General features: G+C 39.4%; 1 protein-coding gene across 6 annotated transcripts in view; it reads left to right on the top strand.

Moving 5' to 3' along the window:
• Positions 1-19873, top strand: part of LOC5579251 (kazrin) — a 330370-nt gene that overhangs the window by 81015 nt on the left and 229482 nt on the right. For all 6 annotated transcript variants that reach the window (XR_002499542.1, XM_021840643.1, XM_021840644.1 and 3 more), the window contains exon 2: positions 18020-19219. The gene's annotated coding sequence lies outside the window, so the exon portion shown is untranslated. The remainder of the gene's footprint in view (positions 1-18019; positions 19220-19873) is intronic.

The following is a 19873-nucleotide window of genomic DNA, read 5'->3' as shown; positions in this document are numbered from 1 at the left end:
TGGTGGTGCTAGTCTCCTAGAACACCGGATGGTGAGGCAGATAACATCGTCGACGGAATCGCGTTTTCGCATGTGTCCAATGCGGAGGTACTCTTCGACGAATTCGTGGTACGAGCTCTTAGAGGTGGCATCTCTTTCAAGGCGTCTTTCAAAGCTGTAGAATCGGTGGGTGGCAATTTGTCGTGATTCACCGAGGGTGACTTACGGATCATCGGACCGGGGAAGGCGTACGACGTACCTTCCATCGTGAGTTCGAGTGGTGGTGTTGGCGTAGATTTCCTCGCACTTATTCTCTTCTGTGGAATGCGTAGGGCCATGATTGACTGCTTCTAGTTCCCAGAATCGTTGAAGCCATGATTCAAGAGTTTGGTCGACGGTCGATAGGTAGCACACTGGCAATGCTACGGCGGGACCTTGAGGCGTGGGCTATCGCTTCCCAGCATGCGCTGTTGAACGCATTCTTCACATCCAGAGTGACAACTGCACAATAACCGATACCGCTCCTTTTATGCTCGATTGCCTCCTCAGTTGTCTGAATAACCGTCTAGATAGCGTCCAGAGTAGCGTTGGGCAAATTTGTCCAGAACATCGATGTTACTGAATCGATTCACATTTGAACTGCCGAATCGATTCACCGATTAAATCGAATCATTTGAATCGATGTTTTTGCATCGATTCAAATCTGATGAAAATTGACATTTATGAAGCTTGAAATGAGACCAAATGCATTAGCATTCGATTTCAACATCTTTCAATCAAAACAGTTTCTAAAATCAATCTAAAATTTACTGCTTCAAGATAAGTTCAAAATATGGTTACTTTTCCACAAACTCATTTAGAAACATTTAACGATTTCAACAAAATGAATCGAATCAAAAAATCGAATGAAGAGAATCGATTCTTCAGATTTTAGGTGCTCCAAACATCGATTCAAAAAATCGATTAATCGGAAAGCAAACATCGATTTTCGGAACATCGATTCAAAATCGCCCAACGCTAGTCCAGAGCAGATTTACCTTTCCTGAAACAAAACTGGTTGTTAGACAGGCCGTCCGCGCCTTCCGTATTCGGTATTAGCCTGTTGAGGATCAACCTCTCCAATAACCTACCCGTCGTATCTAGTAGACAGATAGGTCTATACGCTGACGGGTCACCTGGTGGATTTCCCGCCTTTGGTAGTAGCACCAATTTCTGTCGCTTCCATACATCCGGGAAGATTCCTTGATCTATGCAGCGTTGAATCGTCATTCAGAGCAAGTCTGGATCCGCATTCACTGCTGCTTTTAAGACAACATTTGGGATACCATCGGGTCCCGGTGCCTTGTTTGACGCGAATGATCTCACGACATCTGCCAGCTATTCGTTCGTCACCCTCGCCACTTCTGCTCCTTCATCTGCCGCATACGACGCTGGAGGCCATGGGCTTGGGGGATGATGCGGGAAGAGTACATCGATTATTGACCGCAGCAACGACTTCTCTTGGGGCGCTATGGCACCTTTGGTCTTAGCCATTACCGGGTATCCCCGTTGGTTTGACCACGTCTAATCTGAACACTTTTTAATCTGTTCCCCGCTAATTTGCACATTGTTCAGATTCAAAATGGTTCAAACGTCATTTAGCTCATGGAACGGAGTAAAGTGAAATGGAACGCTGTGAAACGGAACGCAGAATCAAAACAAAATAGTGTAAGAGGTAACCAGAAACACGTTTCTAGGGTGACTAGATGTTCAAATTGAAAATGAACCCCGATGGTTTGCATTCGGTACCGTTCAAATAAGCGTGGGTGCACTTTGTAGGCGTCACCCCACGGACTCGAATTGGCACTCTGGCATAGACTATCAAAGCATGCCTGTTTTCGACTCTTGATTTCCTTTTTGAGAGCTAACTTTGCCTCTCTGAACGTGGTGTTCTTCTTTTTGTGCTTCTGTGCGTGCGCGTTGCATTTTTCGTCTAGCCCGAAGGCAGATTTCTCAAAGATTTGCAATTGATTCGCACCAACAGTACACCGGCGGCCTGTTCTCTCTAGGAGGGGCTTTTCTCGGCATGGAAGCATCACATGCTCGTGGTATCACAGCAACTAGCTCTTCACTGTTTAGGTCCAGAGTATTCCGTTCGCGCCTCATGGCTTCAGTGAATACTTCGCCGTCGAAGCGCGCTGTTTTCCAACCTCGGGCTTGGGTCGAGTTACATCGCGCTGCCCTCCGCCCGCCTGGTATTATACTATAGCGAATCGATTGATGACCACTATGAGTATAACCGTTATCAACGCGCAAGTTCATGATACCTAAAAGGTTAGAACTACAAAACGTCACGTCGATAATCGATTCTGCATCATTTATGCGGAAGGTACTCATTGTACCCACATTTTCCAGCTCTACAATTAATGCGGCCAGGGATTCCAACAATAGCTGACCACTATGGTTGGTGCAACGGCTACCCCACTCCACTGTCCATGCATTAAAGTCGCCAGCTATCACTACTGGCTGCCGATTATCTAATTCGGCTATCATCCTGTCGACCATGTGGAAAAATTCCTCAATCGACAGCCTTGAGGGTGCGTATCAACTGCAATAGAACACGCCGTACATTTTGCTATCGCCAAACCGTCATTTGAGATAAAGACTACTTCTTGAATTGGGTATCGTCCTGTCGTCCTTATGGCTGCTAGATGTTGAGACCTACCCGCCACCCAGTTCCCGTTGTTGGCTGGTATGCGGTATGGGTCCGATAGTAATAACTGTGGAAGTGCTCATTGAACACTAAGCTGTGAAGCAGGCTTTGTCCCAGTGAAGACGTAATGCCAATAAGAAAAAGAAGAAATACATCTAAATAAATTTTCTTGGAGGTACGACTGTTATGTTGATGTTTGAGGTTATGGCTTTCAGTCTTAAATAAAACTCAAAAACGGATTTTTACTTACATCCAACGTTTCGGACACATGTATTGTGCCTTTTTCAAGGATTAGCTGTGTTCCGTTTTATCGTTTGCCCACAGCATAGGCAACATTTGTCCACAGCTAATCCTTGAAAAAGGCACAATACATGTGTCCGAAACGTCGGATGTAAGCAAAAATCCGTTTTTGAGTTTTATTTAAGACTGAAAGCCATAACCTCAAACATCTAATTAAAGAAAGAGTACACTCGTCAACGTGAAATGCTAAAAAGATAAACTTCCTTACCCCACTAGACTACCCCATCGACGGAAAGCACTGATGGAAGGAAAATGTCCACATGTTTTTGACATTGTCAGTTGCTGTAGACTTTGGAAATCGATTAATGGATTTCGCAAAGCAAGAACCGAAGATTTTGCAAACAGTTCCTACGTGTCAAGATTTAGAAGTGAATCTCGCCATTAGATAGCCAGTAAACTCTCAAAAACTCCAAAGTATAAGTTATTTCAACGTCATAAACGAGCAAATAAATCCAGCAGCAAAGGTGTAAGAAAAAGTGTTGCAGTGGCGCAAACCTCTAGCTTCGTAGCTTGTGATGTTCTCACCATTAACCCAAGCCTGGAACCATACAAACGATTTAATATAAAACGCAAAAAAAAATCCTATAAGGCAAGGGCAGTGGTTTTGACATCGTGTATGGGAAACGCTTTGATGTGTGATGTGCTCAAGAATTCCGATCCGAATTCGGAATCCACAGACGACGATTTTCCCAGAAAAGATAAATTGCCTAAAGGCGGGCCGTCATTTTAGAACCTTCTGCAAAACACATAGAAGGATTTAGTATTTCTTTCCATTCTGGAACGGCTCAGTGAATTAAATTATTCGAAATTTGACGCCAAAAGCTTTTCGATTATCATGGCTGTCAGCCTTTGGCCTGCCATCGTCGGTTGGTTTTGCGTAGGGGGAAAGCTTCCTCAAAAAATGTGGAAATTTATTCATTTAATACCAAGCATTATAGCTACATACATTTCTCGTTTTCTCCCGGGTTGACTGAGCTTTTTAGGAGAATATGGAATCCGGTTTCATTTCAACGCGGAAACGCCATCTTGCTGCAGAAAAAAAATCCTGCAGAAATGTCGTTCCAGCTCAAGTGCGAAGCAGTGCTGCAGTAAAATTTAATTTCATTTTCACACTACGGTTCCGCACCACCACCATACATATATGCAAAGCATGGAGCGCCATTTTTCGCATGTTTTTCAGCCGAAGGTTTTCCGCGGAAGTAAGGGAAGACGGGTAATATGCGCCCCCTGGTGTGAGAATTGGAAAATTTGGTGAAAGGCGGTAAAATTGATAGAGATGTCGTATGAAATGATCGAATTTGATGCAGTGGCGCGTTTACTCCGGTAGCGCATTTTACACCTAATTCCCCAACTCTTTTTCATGCTGCTTAGCATGCATACAATGTGCCAGACGTGGAGACAGGCCAACATGTTGTTTGTGTATTCAAGCATGCTAATTATGACCACGATAATGCGAAACTTTTCTCTGGGGAGGAAATATAATGAGCGAAGGATAATTCCGGTTAGACAAAAGCCAACCGCATAGGAGGTAGTCATGCAAAAGATATGAACGTTGAGCCGGAAATGAAAGGTGGTATCTGAAATGAGGTTGAATTATAACTACGACAATTGGGATCAAATGTCATAAGTTATAAGTATTATTAAATAACACTAATTAACAGCCAACCGTTCTGCCAAGGTTTGATACTCATTTTCGACATATTTAAAAGGATTCTATGCCGATTATTATGGACAGAGTCCTGCTCAATTTCCGACAGATTCTGACACACTCTGTACTGTCGCTCCAGGCCGACCTTTTCGAACTTTCATGGTTGTATTTCTTCGCTTACAGTTACATGATAAGTTGTTTGATGATGCCGACTGTGTTTTGCAGTTGCAACCGTCCTGCAGTTTGGCATTGGGTTGTTGTTCTTCTTCAAGTTTTTCCTCTAGACAGTTTGTGTTTGTAACCGTCGCTGCTCTTCGATCATTCAGGAGCCCTAATATGAATTTGAGTTGTTTTCTTCCAGCAATTCATCAAGCTTCGCTTCAACTGCCGTTTCTTCTCGTTCTTACGTGGCAAAGTCCTCCGACAACTGCATAACTTCTGCTTCCAGAGCTAACTCATCTTTAACGGCCTTAGATTTCTCGACGACATGGGCGTCATGCTTAACCTAAACTTTCAGCTCTTTGGTCTGCTTTGAAGCATCATCCTATACAATGTAGTTTATCTCCAAGGTGGCTGCAGTCAAAGCGAGTACAATGTACTTTATGTGTAGAGTCCTCCAAATTACCTCCGAGCTTCTTCTTGGCTGCTACAACAAATGCCTTTTGATTGAGCTCTTCGTCCAACCCGAGTTTTGCATTGCGATGAACCTTGACCAGACCTCATTGCTTTTCTTCGAACTGCCACTCGTTGGCCTACACGCCCCGCTCGAACTGTAACGCTTACACAAGGGCAGAAACGCGTCCGTGTTCAAAACCATGGCTAGGATAAATATAGGCAAATGTTTTGTGTACAGTATGGCCCATAAAAAAATGCGAAAGTTTTTGAAGCCTGTTTTAGGATACATTCTAATGCATTTTTACCTATATTTGGATGTGTGTGTAATCTCTAGGCATCGACCTGTCAAGTGATGTAAACAAAACAGAGATATTTTGAAACAAACGTTTATAAGATGTTCTCAAAGGAAGTAGTGACCAGTTTGCTCCTTGCGGGAAAATCGGTGAAACAAATTGCGGAGACTGTGGGTTGTCACTTGGCCACTGTTTACCGCATCAAACGTGCTGGCTAAAGATGCTATATCTCGAAGACCACCATGCAGCGATTGGTCAAAGATGACTTGGATTCAAAGTCCAGGGCTAGAGTTAAACGTCATTTGGTAACGGATCGGATTAAAGCACTACGGCTTTCGAAGCGTTCGAAGATTTTATTATCTGTGTTCAAGAAGAAACGTCCGATCGTCGTGCTCTCTGATGAGAAACTTTTTACCGTCGATCCGGTGTGCAACTCACGTACAAACAGGTTTATTTCGCCACAGAAGATGGAGGACGTCTCAGAGAACGTGAAATTCGCATTCACCACAAAACATCCAGCCGGAGTCATGGTGTTTGGAGCAGTCGCGTCGAATGGGTTGAAAATGCCTCCAGTTTTTATTAAAGCTGGTTTAAAAGTGAACACCGAAGTCTACATGGACATTTTGAAGGAGAATGTGCTTCCATGGATGAAAGATAACTTCGGAGAACACGATGGAGCGCCATGTCATACTTCCAAAAGGACTCAAATGTGGCTGAAGGAAAATATGGAATTTTGGCCGAAGGATGTTTGGCCTCCTAGCAGTCCAGATTAGAATCCCCTGGATTATTCCATATGGGCGTATGTTCAAGCCAAAGCCTGTGAAAGGTCCCATCCCAGTGTTGAAGCTCTGAAGGCTTCCATCACGAAGGCATGGAACACGATGTCTGCTTCTTACATACAGAAGGTATGCTCCCGTTTCCGCTCACGCCTGGAGAAAGTAATCGAACAAAATGGTGGACACATCGAATAATGTAATCTTCACATGTTCAATGAATGCATTTTCAAACCAAATACAAGTTTTTACTTTTATTAAGTATCAAAAAGATGAAGCAAAAGTGGAATGCACATTTTTTTATGGGCCATAGTGTACAGTGAAGCTATGAAATCCCGGGCTTGAAATTGAAAGTAGCTACTAGAGATGGTCGGGTTTCACATTTTTCAAACCCGAACCCGACCCGTACCCGACTTATTTTATTTTTTCCAACCCGGACCCGACCCGAACCCGAAAATATTTCGCAACTTAAACCCGAACCCGACCCGAAACCCGAGAATTTTTTGTAAGAAATACCCGACTAAAACCCAAGTTTGAATAGATGGTAAATTCATCGTTTCTGATGAAAGCTTTCAGGTTGTTACTCTGTTCACAATTCTCACTAAACCCGACCCAAACCCGATTCAACCCGACTTTTTTCAAACCCGAACCCGACGCGTACCCGATAATTTTATAACCTTCAAACCCGACCCGAACCCGAACCCGAAAAATATCGAATTTTCGAGCCCGAGCCCACTGACACTGTCACTGACACCCCTTTGCTTTTAACCCCCTCATTTTCATGCCAATGGTTACCACAAGACTGAGAAAACTTTACGTCTATAGGATCATTCATTGGATCAACTTTTGTAACCAATAATATTGAAAAATACGAATATTCTAGATATTCATATCCTTTTCAAATAAGTTAAATTGAACAAATTTGACACAAACAGAGGGTGGTATATTACTGAACATTGTTTGCCATAGGTACTTCACGAACCTGCAGGTATGAAATATACTCTATTTATAATCCATTGCCTCTCGTCTATTAACTCCTATCCCTAACATCCCGCAGTGCCACCTGGGGTACGAGAAACCATAGGAAAGATCGGGTAACTAAGCTCGGTGAGACCTTGGTCGTATGTTGACAGGGAAGTGGGAGTCCTCTCTTCGAGAGTGTTGCTCATTAGAGTTTCCATGTTAGGAGAGCCTAATCATGGTCCTACTGAGACTCTAAACAATGCTGTGCACTATAAACCTCCGGCGAGATAAGGCGTTTTGGTGATGGCCTTACTAGCCAGTCATAAAAATCATCAGTACAGGAAGCTTACAATGTAAATTCGCGACGGAACAATCGGCATAAGCCCAGGCATCGAAAACGGATTAACGATTGGAATATCGGATCATGGATCTGTAAGTCTCTCAGATTCTTGGGAAGTACTCGCATTCTTTCCGACTTACTGAGGTTCCGCAAGTTCCCTCTTGAGGATTGCTGGAGTAGTATCAAAGCAGCCATTTACAACGCAGTAGAAGGTGCCATTGGGTTCGGGGAAGGAAAACGAGTGTGAAGAGATGGAGCAGCTGTATCGTTCTCTAGAAACGCGTAGGTTACAAGAAACTCAGTGCATCCCGCAAAGGCTTTGTGCTGCAAGCCGAAATATACTGTGAAAGACGGACATGAGGTTATTGAAAACTGGAAGCAGGGGTACGATTAACATTCAATGGCACAGAAGCGGAAGAGCAAGCCAGCAGGATAAATGGCTCCTTTGATACGGCTGATGAGGGAGACGTGATAATAAGTGATGTTAAGGGGGCAGGATCCGTCATTGATTTCGGAGTTTTCAAAAGCAGTTTTTACGTTCAACTTCAAGAAAATTTACAGGAAAATGTGTTCACTGTATTCTATTCTCCAAACGGAACACAGTGAACACATTTTCATCGAATATTTTTCAGTTTTGAACAGGAAAACTGCTTTTGAAGTTTCGATGATGACGATGATTACGATGACGGAGCGTTGAACGTTAAGGATGCTAGCAACCAGCTCAAGACCAACAAGGCAGCTAGCAAAGATGATATCACCAGTACCGGAGTATACCCAGTAAACACAAAGGGTAACAATTAAGTACGTGAGGCCTATCGAGCGATTATTATACTTAAAACAGCCGCATACCGTATATTGCTAGCAAGGGATGTGAAAGACGTTGCAATGTTGTTCGGTATATAAGAAATCCGTTGTTATTATCCTGAAACTGTAACTCATGACTAGGCACTCTTCGTCTCCAATAAGACCTAATTCTTTGAATAACGAGAAACGATAGACATAACCACCCTTAGAAAAGGCCAAAACCCATCGGCCGAAATGTTGGGAAAGTAAAAAAACATCGTTTTTTGAGTAGCAGCCTGAGAAAGGCATCCGAAAATAATATTGAGATCTTAAATCTTAAAATGGGGCCCAGATAGCCGTAGCGGTAAACGCGCAGCTATTCAGCAAGACCATGCTGAGGGTCGTGGGTTCGAATCCCGCTGGTCGAGGATCTTTTCGTAAAGGAAATTTTCTCGATTCCCAGGGCATAGAGTATCTTCGTACCTGCCACACGATATACACATGCAAAAATGGTCAATCGGCAAAGAAAGCTCTCAGTTAATAACTGTGGAAGTGCTCATAAGAACACTAATCTGAGAAGCAGGCTCTGTCCCAGTGGGGACGTAACGCCAGAAAGAAGAAGATCTTAAATCTGACTGCACTACCGTCTCACAGTGGTCGCACTCCATACAAATGCTGGCCAAAAGAACAAGTGTCCCTCAAAACGTGGCATGGAAATGGTCGTTGAAATAAATAAAATCGATATTTTTGGTATATTTGATTGAGTTAGTAAAAATAACATATTACTATAATTTAATCAATGATATCATATCCAGCTCAAAAATAAATGAATTGTAAATATTTGCGTTCCAATTCAAAGATAAATATCGTGGTGAAACTTTTGGTGGTTTCTGAATCTATTAGGGATGTGATTATAGTAAAAAAAAACGTTATTTATAACAAGAATAATAATCAAACAGTGTAATAAAAAATAATAATTTTCTCATCTTGACGCAAAAAAGTGCAACGCAACTCAATCGCCACACATTGAGGGGTGAATGATCATTTTAGAGCGTTTCCTAGATATCTTTCAACAGCTTTGAAAAATTGCTTAATTATTGAAGGACCTTTTATGTTATATACTTGAAGACATTCTCAATAAAATAATTAACATGTCAAATATGATTCAAATCATCTTCAAAATAAAGCGTAAGGTATGTTCTTTCGAAAGGAACCGATTGAGATAGGTTTGGTCATGATTAAGTTCATAAATTGCAATTTCCATAGAAAAACATTTACACGAATTTTGGAAAATTCAAAAGGGTCGATTTCAGCTGATATCTCTACAGGTGTGAAAAATCGAAATATTCACTGAATGATCTGTAACTTTGAGGAATTGTTATTCGATACTAAAGAAATCAAGAAAAAATATCAGAAAAAGAATTTGCAAACTTCATTTTTTTGACTTTTGGCCAGCTTTGGGCCACTGTGCGTTTGCGTTTCAAAGTTGTTTTTTAATAATGTCTGATAAACACGTCAGGATCGGTAGTTTCGAAATTAAATCATACCTCTACGACGATTTTTTTTTTAGTTCAGAATGAATATGTTGTGTAGCAACATTATATCATCAATTACACAGCGTAACAAAAATGAAATTTTTGTGTGTCTCAAGGATGAAATTATGTGTCTCTAGTAGATTTAGAGCTGCTGAATCGAATGCCATTCTGAGAAATGCTCCAGCACGTCACAATTTTTAGCTACAGGTCGCCAAAAATGCATGAAACACTGGTTTTATTAATGTTTACATTGATTTTAAACAATGATTTATCACAAAAAATTCGGATCTAATCCACCAAACATGCAAAATAGCGTAGCGTTAGTGTTAGCTAGTAGAGATGGTCGGGTTCGGGTTTGAAAATTTGAAGCTTTTCGGGTTCGGGTTCGGGTCGGGTTTGGAGGCTATACAATTATCGGGTACGGGTCGGGTTTGGTGAGAATCGTGAACAGAGTAACAACTCAAAAGCTTCCCTGTGCTTCAGAAACGATGAATTTACCATCTTTTCAATCTCGGGTTTTTCTTACAATAATATTTCGGGTTTCGGGTCGGGTTCGGGCTTATACAGCGAAATTTTTTCGGGTTCGGGTCGGGTCCGAGTTTGCTTTTCAATTATTGTCTCAGGTTCGGGTCGGGTACGGGTTTCAAGAAATAATATAATTCGGGTACGGGTCGGGTACGGGTCGGGTTCGGGTTTGAAAATGCTAGCCTTAGCGTAGTTACGGTATACTTCGTTGATTGGATACTAGCAATATTCATGTTTCTCTTTGATAGTCTTATCCAGATTGCTTTCAGGAACAAAGCTGGGGAATGAACTATGATCCAATCATGAAAAAGAACACCAATATCATGAACATCACTATTCCCGGCCACGTCCCAAGTAGCACGCGAAACATCTTTCAAAGAAATGCTTCCCAAAAATGGCTTCATAGGTGTATCAATAACAGCATCTGTAACTTTCCCAGTTCTAGTTCCGTTGCATATGAGTTAAAAGGTCATAAGGCTTCATTGTCGTTCCAATGAACTTGCATTTTACCCCGTGTTTGACGTCCAACATTATTGAAACGGCGAGATTTGTTGCAAATGTCCTCTGCAACCATCAATGAAGTCAAGTTTATCAAGATGTGTTCTGAAACTTTTAAAACAAAATCTTGCAACTTGTCCAAAAATGACAATTTTAATGTTATGTTTCAATATACTGTCATTTAGAGCATCCGCAACATAACTTAATTGCATGTAAGTTGAGTTTTAATATCTACAACTCAAGAAGATTCATTCCAGTTGCGTGAAAGTTGCACTAAACTACGTGTTTGACAGCTAAAATTTTGTTTGTTTCAATCAAGTTGCAGCACAGTTCAGTTGCACCTCACATATCATGTAACAACAAAAACATGTTCTAGCAACAGTTTGTTTGTTTACTTTGTGTTTCTCATATGTTGCGCAAAAATTTTTGCAAATACTTTAGCTCAGTGTGGCGTGTCCATATTTTGTAAGTAAGTATTCCGAAGGGTGCAGTAAAGTAATAAGCTACAAAGCAATGTGGTCGCTTATATAGTGCATTAGTAAGGTAATTTTTCGAAGAGCTGGTGGAATAGTGAGTAGAGGAGAAGATTTATGATCTAGAAGTCGGGAATTCGATTCTCGATTATATTTTTGTTTTCATTTTTTCCTCTTAAGTATTTTGCAACAAATATGCATTTTCTCTAAAACATAAATATGTTGCAAACAGGCTCCGCCTTTTGCGCTTTTTGCGTTGCTATTCAGTGCAATTGTAAATCATATTTTCAACGATTTTCATTTCTGATTAGTTTCAAGAGATATGTTTATTCTTGAGTTGAAACAAACTGTGTTGCTTGGGGTCCATCTTTACCATAACTTAGGATAGGGGAAGGAAATGTTGATGCAGCACTTACTTAATGAGAGGCCACCGACTCAGCGACGCCCTCATAAGTGCTACGGAGGTGGAGGTAGGGATAGGTATTAGTGTGGGACAAAAATTAGATTCTCGTTCCAGTCCACTTTTTGGATTGCATTTAGGTCCCATAACAACTGTGCAAAATTTCAGCTCGATCGGAGAAACTATATTTTAGCGCCAGCCGTTCAAAGTTTGTATGGGATTTACTTTTTTTTATCTTTATTAACGAGATTTTTAGCCCTGGGCTAGTTCATCTCGAGACCAACGGCTTTACTTCCATTCCGAAGGAAGTCGTAACTGAAATTTTTTTAGTGACTATGTCGGGGATGGGATTCGATCCCAGGTCCTCGGCGTGAGAGGCGAGTGTTCTAACCACTACACCAGGGATTTACTATGGGAAAACTTACTTTTGCAAAGAAAAATCGCCAGAGTTCGCCTTTTGACCTCTATAAAAATTCTGAACACAGACCTTGATAGATATTTTTACGATGAAGAATATTGCCGAAGACCGCGAAAAAATTCGACACTTGTGAAAAAAGTTGTTCAATGAAAACTTATTGGCAAGGCGACGTTGATTAACACGTAAAGGAATAATAATAATAACAAATCGGGTAAAATTTCCGAATAGTCTATGCTTAATAACTTTTTTCACAAGCATCGGATTTCTTTGCGGTTTTCGGCGATGTTGTTCATCGTAGAAATACCTATCGAAATCTGTGTTCCGAATTTTTATAGAGGTCAATAGGCAACCTCTGGCGATATTTCTCTGCAAAAGTAAGTTTTCCCATAGTAAATACCATACAAACTTTGAACGGCTGGCGCTAAAATATAGTTTCTCCGATAGAGCTGAAATTTTGCACAGTTGTTATGGAACCTAAATGCAATCCAAAAAGTGGACTGGAGCAAGAATCTAAATTTTTCATATAACCGTGTCCCAGGCTAATAGGTATATTGTCAGGATACGCCTGAAAAGCTGGCGATGGACCTATTGGCATTTGTTTTTATGGTGCGTAGGTTAATCTATTGAATGCCGGAACTCAAAAGAGAAGATTTTTGATTATTTATTGTGCAAACAATTATATTTCGCGTATAACTGATAGATCAACCGTCGTTTTCTGCTCAAACATATATAAAAGCAGAACTCTCTTCGGGAAGCTGTTCTACTCCCAAAGTTATCAAGAACGCCATAGTAAATTATTACGAGAACTACCCACTGTCAGAAATAAAATTGGTTGAAAAAACAGGGCTGAGGATCACTGCTCTAGGGTCTAACCTCTAGGGTCATCGGTTATTTCTAAGAGTAGCGTTAGAATGAAAAAAAAAATACTCAAACGAAAAAAAAAACAAAACCCCGCAATCAAGCTTCCGATTGTAGCACGGTTGACCCACCAGTTATTTAACCAGTGTTCTACAAAAAACAATAGCGTGTTTACTGAGATGTTAAACCAAACTGAAATGGTGGCAAATTGAAATTGATTTACTTCGCGGAGTGAGCTTTGAATAAATGAATAAATAAATGAAAAACAAAAAATCGGTCTAGTTGTTTAGATATTTTTTTCGTATCTGCGCTTATTTATACCAAGTTATTGCACAATATGTAGATAAATAGAATTCTCTCACCAAATTTGTGTTTCACGCTTTCATTCCAGTTGCTTCGTCCAGCAAATCCAAATTCCTAATCTCACAATTAGTGAGTGGATCAGCAACTCTCAGATGATCAGATTCATCAGCTTCAAAATCTTCACCAATAAAACATAAAATCTTTAAAGAGTCGCTTCATTCCAGCACAATTTTCTTCACATTCATTAAGCACATGTTTGCATCTAACACTCAATTTTCATCGGGTTTTTGGAAACTCACATATTCACACTTGGTTCTAATGATCCCCGTTTCAACATTGAACGAATTTGCAGTTGCTTTCCAAAAAGCATAAAAACTCTTATAATTATCAGCCAAAACTTTCACGCGACAGACGAAATAAAAGTACCCGGGCGCGGAAAATATGAGAGCTTAATTTTTCTAATCCACCAAACATGCAAAATAGGACTTAAACTTCCATTTCAGATATAGTTTGGTTGAAACTACAAGGTTGAATTTGGATTGAATCGACTTTTTCAACATGCTTGCAGTCTGCATACAAAATTCTTCGTTTCTCTTATATGGAAAAACACAATACTTTTCTTAACCAACAAAAAATAACTTTAGAGCATAGGAAGTAATATGAACTTTGCTGATAAGTATTTTTATACATACATATGAAATTTGAGTTCTGAGGAAAATTAAGCAACTAAATTGCCGAAATAGTCAAATTTAGCATTATCAATAGCAAATATCTCAAAAACTAGACGTGCTATGATATTTCTGAAAATGACAATGGATTCAGCAACCCTTAATTAAGTAAATAGCGGTATTTTGGTGCTTGAGACAAAACCGTGTTCCGCAGTGTTATTGATTCCTATAACACATCACCAGCAAAAAATAAATCTATTTTTAAAACCAATGCTACATTTTGATGTTCAACAACAATGATATCACTCTCATTCATGTTATTGGCGCCATGATACATATTGTTAAAGGTTTGAAATAGATAAATCTTTAAAAAAATCAATATATTATGAACAATCTTAGAACATTAATTCACATTTGTTTGAACGAATAAGACATTGGCACCAAGAATCTTTTAAAGAAATTTTGTGTTCTACATACACATAAGGGATTTTGGCGTAATAGGTTAAACGTCCCATGGTATTGTTTTAAGGTATTTGCGAAGTAATTGGGAGCGATTTTTTTTGTCAAGGTCTTATAGTTGGGATCCTCAACACATAATTTTACGGAACAGACTCCAAGAAAAGTGTCTCAATTTTCCTAGGATATTCATTGAAACCTTGAAAAGTGGGTTTTCCCTTATGCATATTACCCGAGATACCCTTAAACTATATGGAAATAATTCATGAATAATGCTAAAAAAAAACTCCTGGCATAAAATTATATAATTTTTTTAAGGACAAATTGATATCTTTTAGTTACTATCAACAGAATTTGTAGGGACCGATGCACGAGTTCACTAATTTGACGTTTGAGCGGTGCTGAATTCACTAGTTGCCATGGTCACATAAATAACACGGCACCGCTCAAACGTCAAATAGTGAACTCGTGCATCGGTCCATAGTTGGCAGATAATTCATTCAGCTTGGAAAAACCTATTTCCACAGAAAAAAAAACAGTTTTTTTATGTTTACCAAGAATTTTTAAAAACAGTTACACTTTTATTTCTAGGTGGATTGATTTTTTTTTAAGTGAGCAATGAATAATAGAAAGCTGAAGGAAAACAATTTTTCAAGATATAACAATTCATTCGTATATTTACATAAAACTTCTGAATAATGTAAATACATTGAACAAAAGCATGTTTACCAGGAAGCTATTAGAAGTGGTAGAAAACTTTGTTTCTGTATTATATTTGGGGTAATTGGATCCAGTATTATCTTCAATATTCAAGGTTTAAATTTTGGTTCCGGAATTCGTCACCTACTGTGATGGAAGTTATGGAAGAAGGTAAGTTAACCCTCTAATACCCAAACCCACCTTTAGACGGGGTACCTTTTGGAATTTTGTGTATTTTTGCTCAGCTCGGTAATCAAAATGATTTTTTTTTTGCTTAAGTCTTGGCCATAATAAGCAATTTGGAAAGTTTTATACGACTTTTTGTATTTTTGAAAAATGTTTGAAAAATTATACTATTCTCTAACCTTTAATTCCTGAATTTTATTGAACTTGTAATACAAAAAATTGTAACATTTTGTATTTTTCTACAATTAATCAATCACAGAAGAAGAATTTGGAGTACTTGAAATAATTTCAAATTGATTTTTCGTTAGTGAAGGAAAAACAACAAAAAACAAAAATTTCAAAACTGCAAGAATTCAAATTTTTATTCAATATTGTCAAAAATCAATAATCAAAAGAGGCGCAAAAAATGAAAAAGGATAGGGATGTTCAAAAATAAAAATAAGAGAAATCGAAAACCGGAATTAATAAATTTGCGATCGTTTTCAGATGCGGAAAATGATACTTAGATCGAAATTAAAAATTTGGGTATTAGAGGGTTAAGGAACTCCATAGCGAACTATGGTTCAAGGAAGCTAAAATCGTGAGTAATATGAATTCTTTTTATTATTTGCGCAACTAATTTTGGAGTCTGAGAATGTTGTTTGCATTGTTAAACGGTATTTAATCTGCGGTGTCGAGAAATGGTGCTATGGCGAATACTGGTGAGCTGTAGAGCTCAAACTTTGTCGTTCTTTGGCGATACTTCTCCAGTTGCCCGGAACGTTTAGGGTCTATTTCTACTAAGTACAGCTAGCGTTTTCGTGGTCTTCCATGAAGTCGCTGACCTCTACATGGTTCCCTACCGAATATTATTTTTTTTTTCAATAATTTCTTCCAACATTCGCACTAAGTGACCAGCCCACTGAAGTCTGCCATATTTAATACGCTAAATAATATTCGCAAGAACCCATAATCGTATGACTTTACGTCTTCAGCCAAAATATTAATTTTCCTACCTCTGTCTCTACCTGCAAGCATGTATTTCACTTTGGTAAAATCAATGGTCAGATTTCTCTCTGTCTTTCTCTTCAGACGCCTGAAGTCTTCCTTCATTGACCTGAGATCTTTTCCAATAATGTATTGCCGGCAAGTAAAGGAGCATGCATGAGCAAGCACTCTCGAGTGCAATATTGAACAGTAAATTGGAAAGCGTGTCTCCTTGCACACTCCTTAACCTTTACAGTACTTGGTGCCGAAATCTAAATTTCAAAATTCTGTTTTGTCCATATGTCAATCGTTCGACTGAATTTAATAAAATTTTCAAGAAATATAAAAAAGAGGTTAATTTTTGTTTCATGCATTGAAAATTTGGAACTCGGTGATGGATTTGTTGGAGCATCCTAGTAATATTTTTGATCAAATTTGTGTAAAATTGATGCATCAACTGTCTGGAGTTAGGAGAATATTGCATACACATACGACAAATGGTATATTTCATTTGTCCGGTTGGGTTGGGTTCATTATTCCGGTTGGGTCGTAAGGCAAAACTCACACAAATGTCACTCGATAACTGGACAAGAGGTCCCAAAATTGGCCATTAGAAGTCCTATCGGAACTTGTCACCAAATTTACGGAAATGATCAAAATCACTTCATTGTTCATGACTTAGCATTTATTCACATCCTGAATTTTTTTCTAACGAAAGATATCAATGCATAATATTGTGAAAATGGCCGAAACTGATATCGGGTAACCATGTTTCCGGAACGAACACAAAAGTCTCCAAATCGAAACAGCTTCTGTCAAGTTAAACAAAGTTACATTGATTTTTAAAAGTTTTCGACAAGGTTTGTTGCATTCCCTCCATAATTTTCATTATGCAATACCCTAGGTACCACAACAAATTTGAACATGAGTCCTAAACTATTATTGAATTCAAAATACTCAATTCCTGAATCAAAAATATAACTCATTTGTGATTTTCCTTGAAAATTTTATCAAAATCGATGGCCCTATTACAAAGTAACAGAATTTTGAAACATAGATGTAGGCCCCCAGTCCAGTATAGGTTAACATTGTAAACGAGGTTGACACCACATTTGCAATTCAAACAGTTGATTTAGAACCATATAGCGTAGCACGTATCAGCCTTATTAGTTTCACCATGTTTAGACATTATCTGCCACTCTGTGGGAGTGCCACAGCTCATTTGTTTTTCAATGAATCGTACTGTGCCTAATTAATAATCAGATGGTGAGTCTGTAAGTTATACTCCCGGAATTCATACACATAAGAAATTTTTCATAAGCTGAAGATTTAATAAACAAAATCATGCTCTTTTTATGAAGTGTATGGATTTATAGCCTGATTTAGATTCATCACTGGGTATTCAATTCGACCAAAACCAATATTGCGAATGCGGTTCATCCTCTGATGAAGACCAGAAAAGTGTCTGATTTTTTCAGGACTGATAAGCAGAATAATAATCATTTTTAATATTCTGAAATTTGAAACTTTGGTACTGCATTGGGCAAAGATGTGAAAAGTTATCTGTTGGTTAGAAAGCATGATGCTTAAGCAATAATTTTCAACACCAACTTTCTACAGTATCTATTTTACGTTCTTTTCATTTCAGCTGCCCTGTTCCATACCATGTCTCCAATAACCAGTGTGCAAACGATAGCAGATATCCGGCCCAGGAGGCATAATCTGTTGCTCAACTAGCCGCCCGCCACACACCACCCAGACAGGATACCACGTTTGGCTTCCGGTGTCTTCGCTTAGGGTTCATGGGATGGTGGAATCGTAGCTAAATCGAATTTCTCACCACACTATCGGAGCCGCCCAAAGTAGTGAAGCAGCCTTCGAGCAAACGGATGTAGTTCAGTAAAGTGTACGGCGAACTGGCGACCGTGCTTCGCGGAGAGGGTTAAAGTGGAAATCGATTCCCGAAGGTACAAGTGGGTGGAGCTGAGGGTCTTCAACAGTGTGATAGTGCAGCTGCAAAAGTGCACTCCATCGGTTTGCATGGGGAATATTTGTAGCGGTGCATGTCTCTAAGGTTCTGAACCACGGAGAAGAAGAAGAAGCAAAAGAGTTCAAGTCAAGTGCGAAAAATTTTGTTCTGAGGTCGTTGAAAGAAAACTGAGATAGATAGCGGAAAAGCACGTGCAAGTGAGCTTGGAATTGTACGTGCTTGTTCTTTCCAAGGAAGAAAAAACGGAGGAATCCCTGTGCGAGTTCTGTAACCCAGTGGAAAAAATTGCATGGAAAACGTGAAATATGATTTAACAGTGAGATTCCGAAAGGCAAAAAGGCAAGTGGCTGAAAATAGTGAAGAGCTCATAATCGGCTAAAAGTTGACATCACCCACATGCACACATAGCGAAACCAGTCCAAGGCGAAGTGTTCTTCTGTACTCGAGTGCAAAATTGCTGCTGGCAACGAATTGTGGCAAAAAAAAGGTGGCCAAGTGTTTCTTAAGCAAGGGAATTATCATAGGAGTGGCACCAAAGAAAAAATAGTACGAAACAAAGTGCTAAGTGTGGGAAGTGTTCAGGGAGGGGCGAAAGTGAGAAGTTGCAGCACAAAATATTCGAGTTTCTTACTATACTAAGCTTTGCTCTACAAAAAATAGAGAAACGAGATACGGAGTAGATTGTCTTGACAAGAAGATTTATCGGATCAAATAACTCCTGCTGGCCAGGCTGAAAGATCTAGCAAGTAAAAGGATAAGATTCCGTCGGACGGTACGGTCGGTTCGAGGCACAAGAAATCTTTTATTGGATTTTATCCACCTAGGATCCGGATTGTGTGTCTTCTTCTTCGGACAAGGGTAAGTTCAAATTGTGCAACAAGAAATGTACGGTTTCTTACCGATTAGTTTTCCTGTTAGTTTTTCGAGCAGAGTAGTTTCCTGTGTGTAATTCAATTCGGAGAAGACACATGAAAATTCAGCAACTCAATTTGAGTGAAACTGTTCAACGACTCTGTTCACGTATCGCTTCCTTTCGTGCTCCATTCCAAGAAGCTTTATTTATTCATTCAAGGACTGCATCTCGAAAGAAGAGAACATTTCCATAAACAACGAAACTTTAAGTTTGATATCCAAAGAGAAAAAATGTAATTTGACAAAGTAAGTTTTAGAAAACAGAATTCCATTCGTTCTCATTTCGTAATAGATGGACACCACCTTCAAAATGCACTTCATTCTACTTTTCATGCCTCGACTCCTCCCAATGACACTTGAGGTAGGGGAAGCACCAGAAATAAACTTTATTTCTTGTGCTCTTTGCCCGTGCTTGTGCTGTTGCGTTTTTTTTTACAGATGCAATGCTGCTGCATTGTTTTCTCTAGAAGGATGGGGGATGAAACTACTTCTGCTTGTGCGATTTGTCTAAACTGTCAAGTTACGTCAACCTAATGAAATGAAAAGTGGAATTACATTGTATTGCAAATTAAAGAAGTGAATGGCAGCGTGTTTCGAGTG

This window comes from Aedes aegypti, chromosome 2, assembly GCF_002204515.2.
Source record: "Aedes aegypti strain LVP_AGWG chromosome 2, AaegL5.0 Primary Assembly, whole genome shotgun sequence".
NCBI classification, from domain to species: Eukaryota; Metazoa; Arthropoda; class Insecta; order Diptera; family Culicidae; genus Aedes; species Aedes aegypti.
Note: the sequence above shows the minus strand (reverse complement) of the source record. Positions and strands in the feature narration are given on the sequence as shown.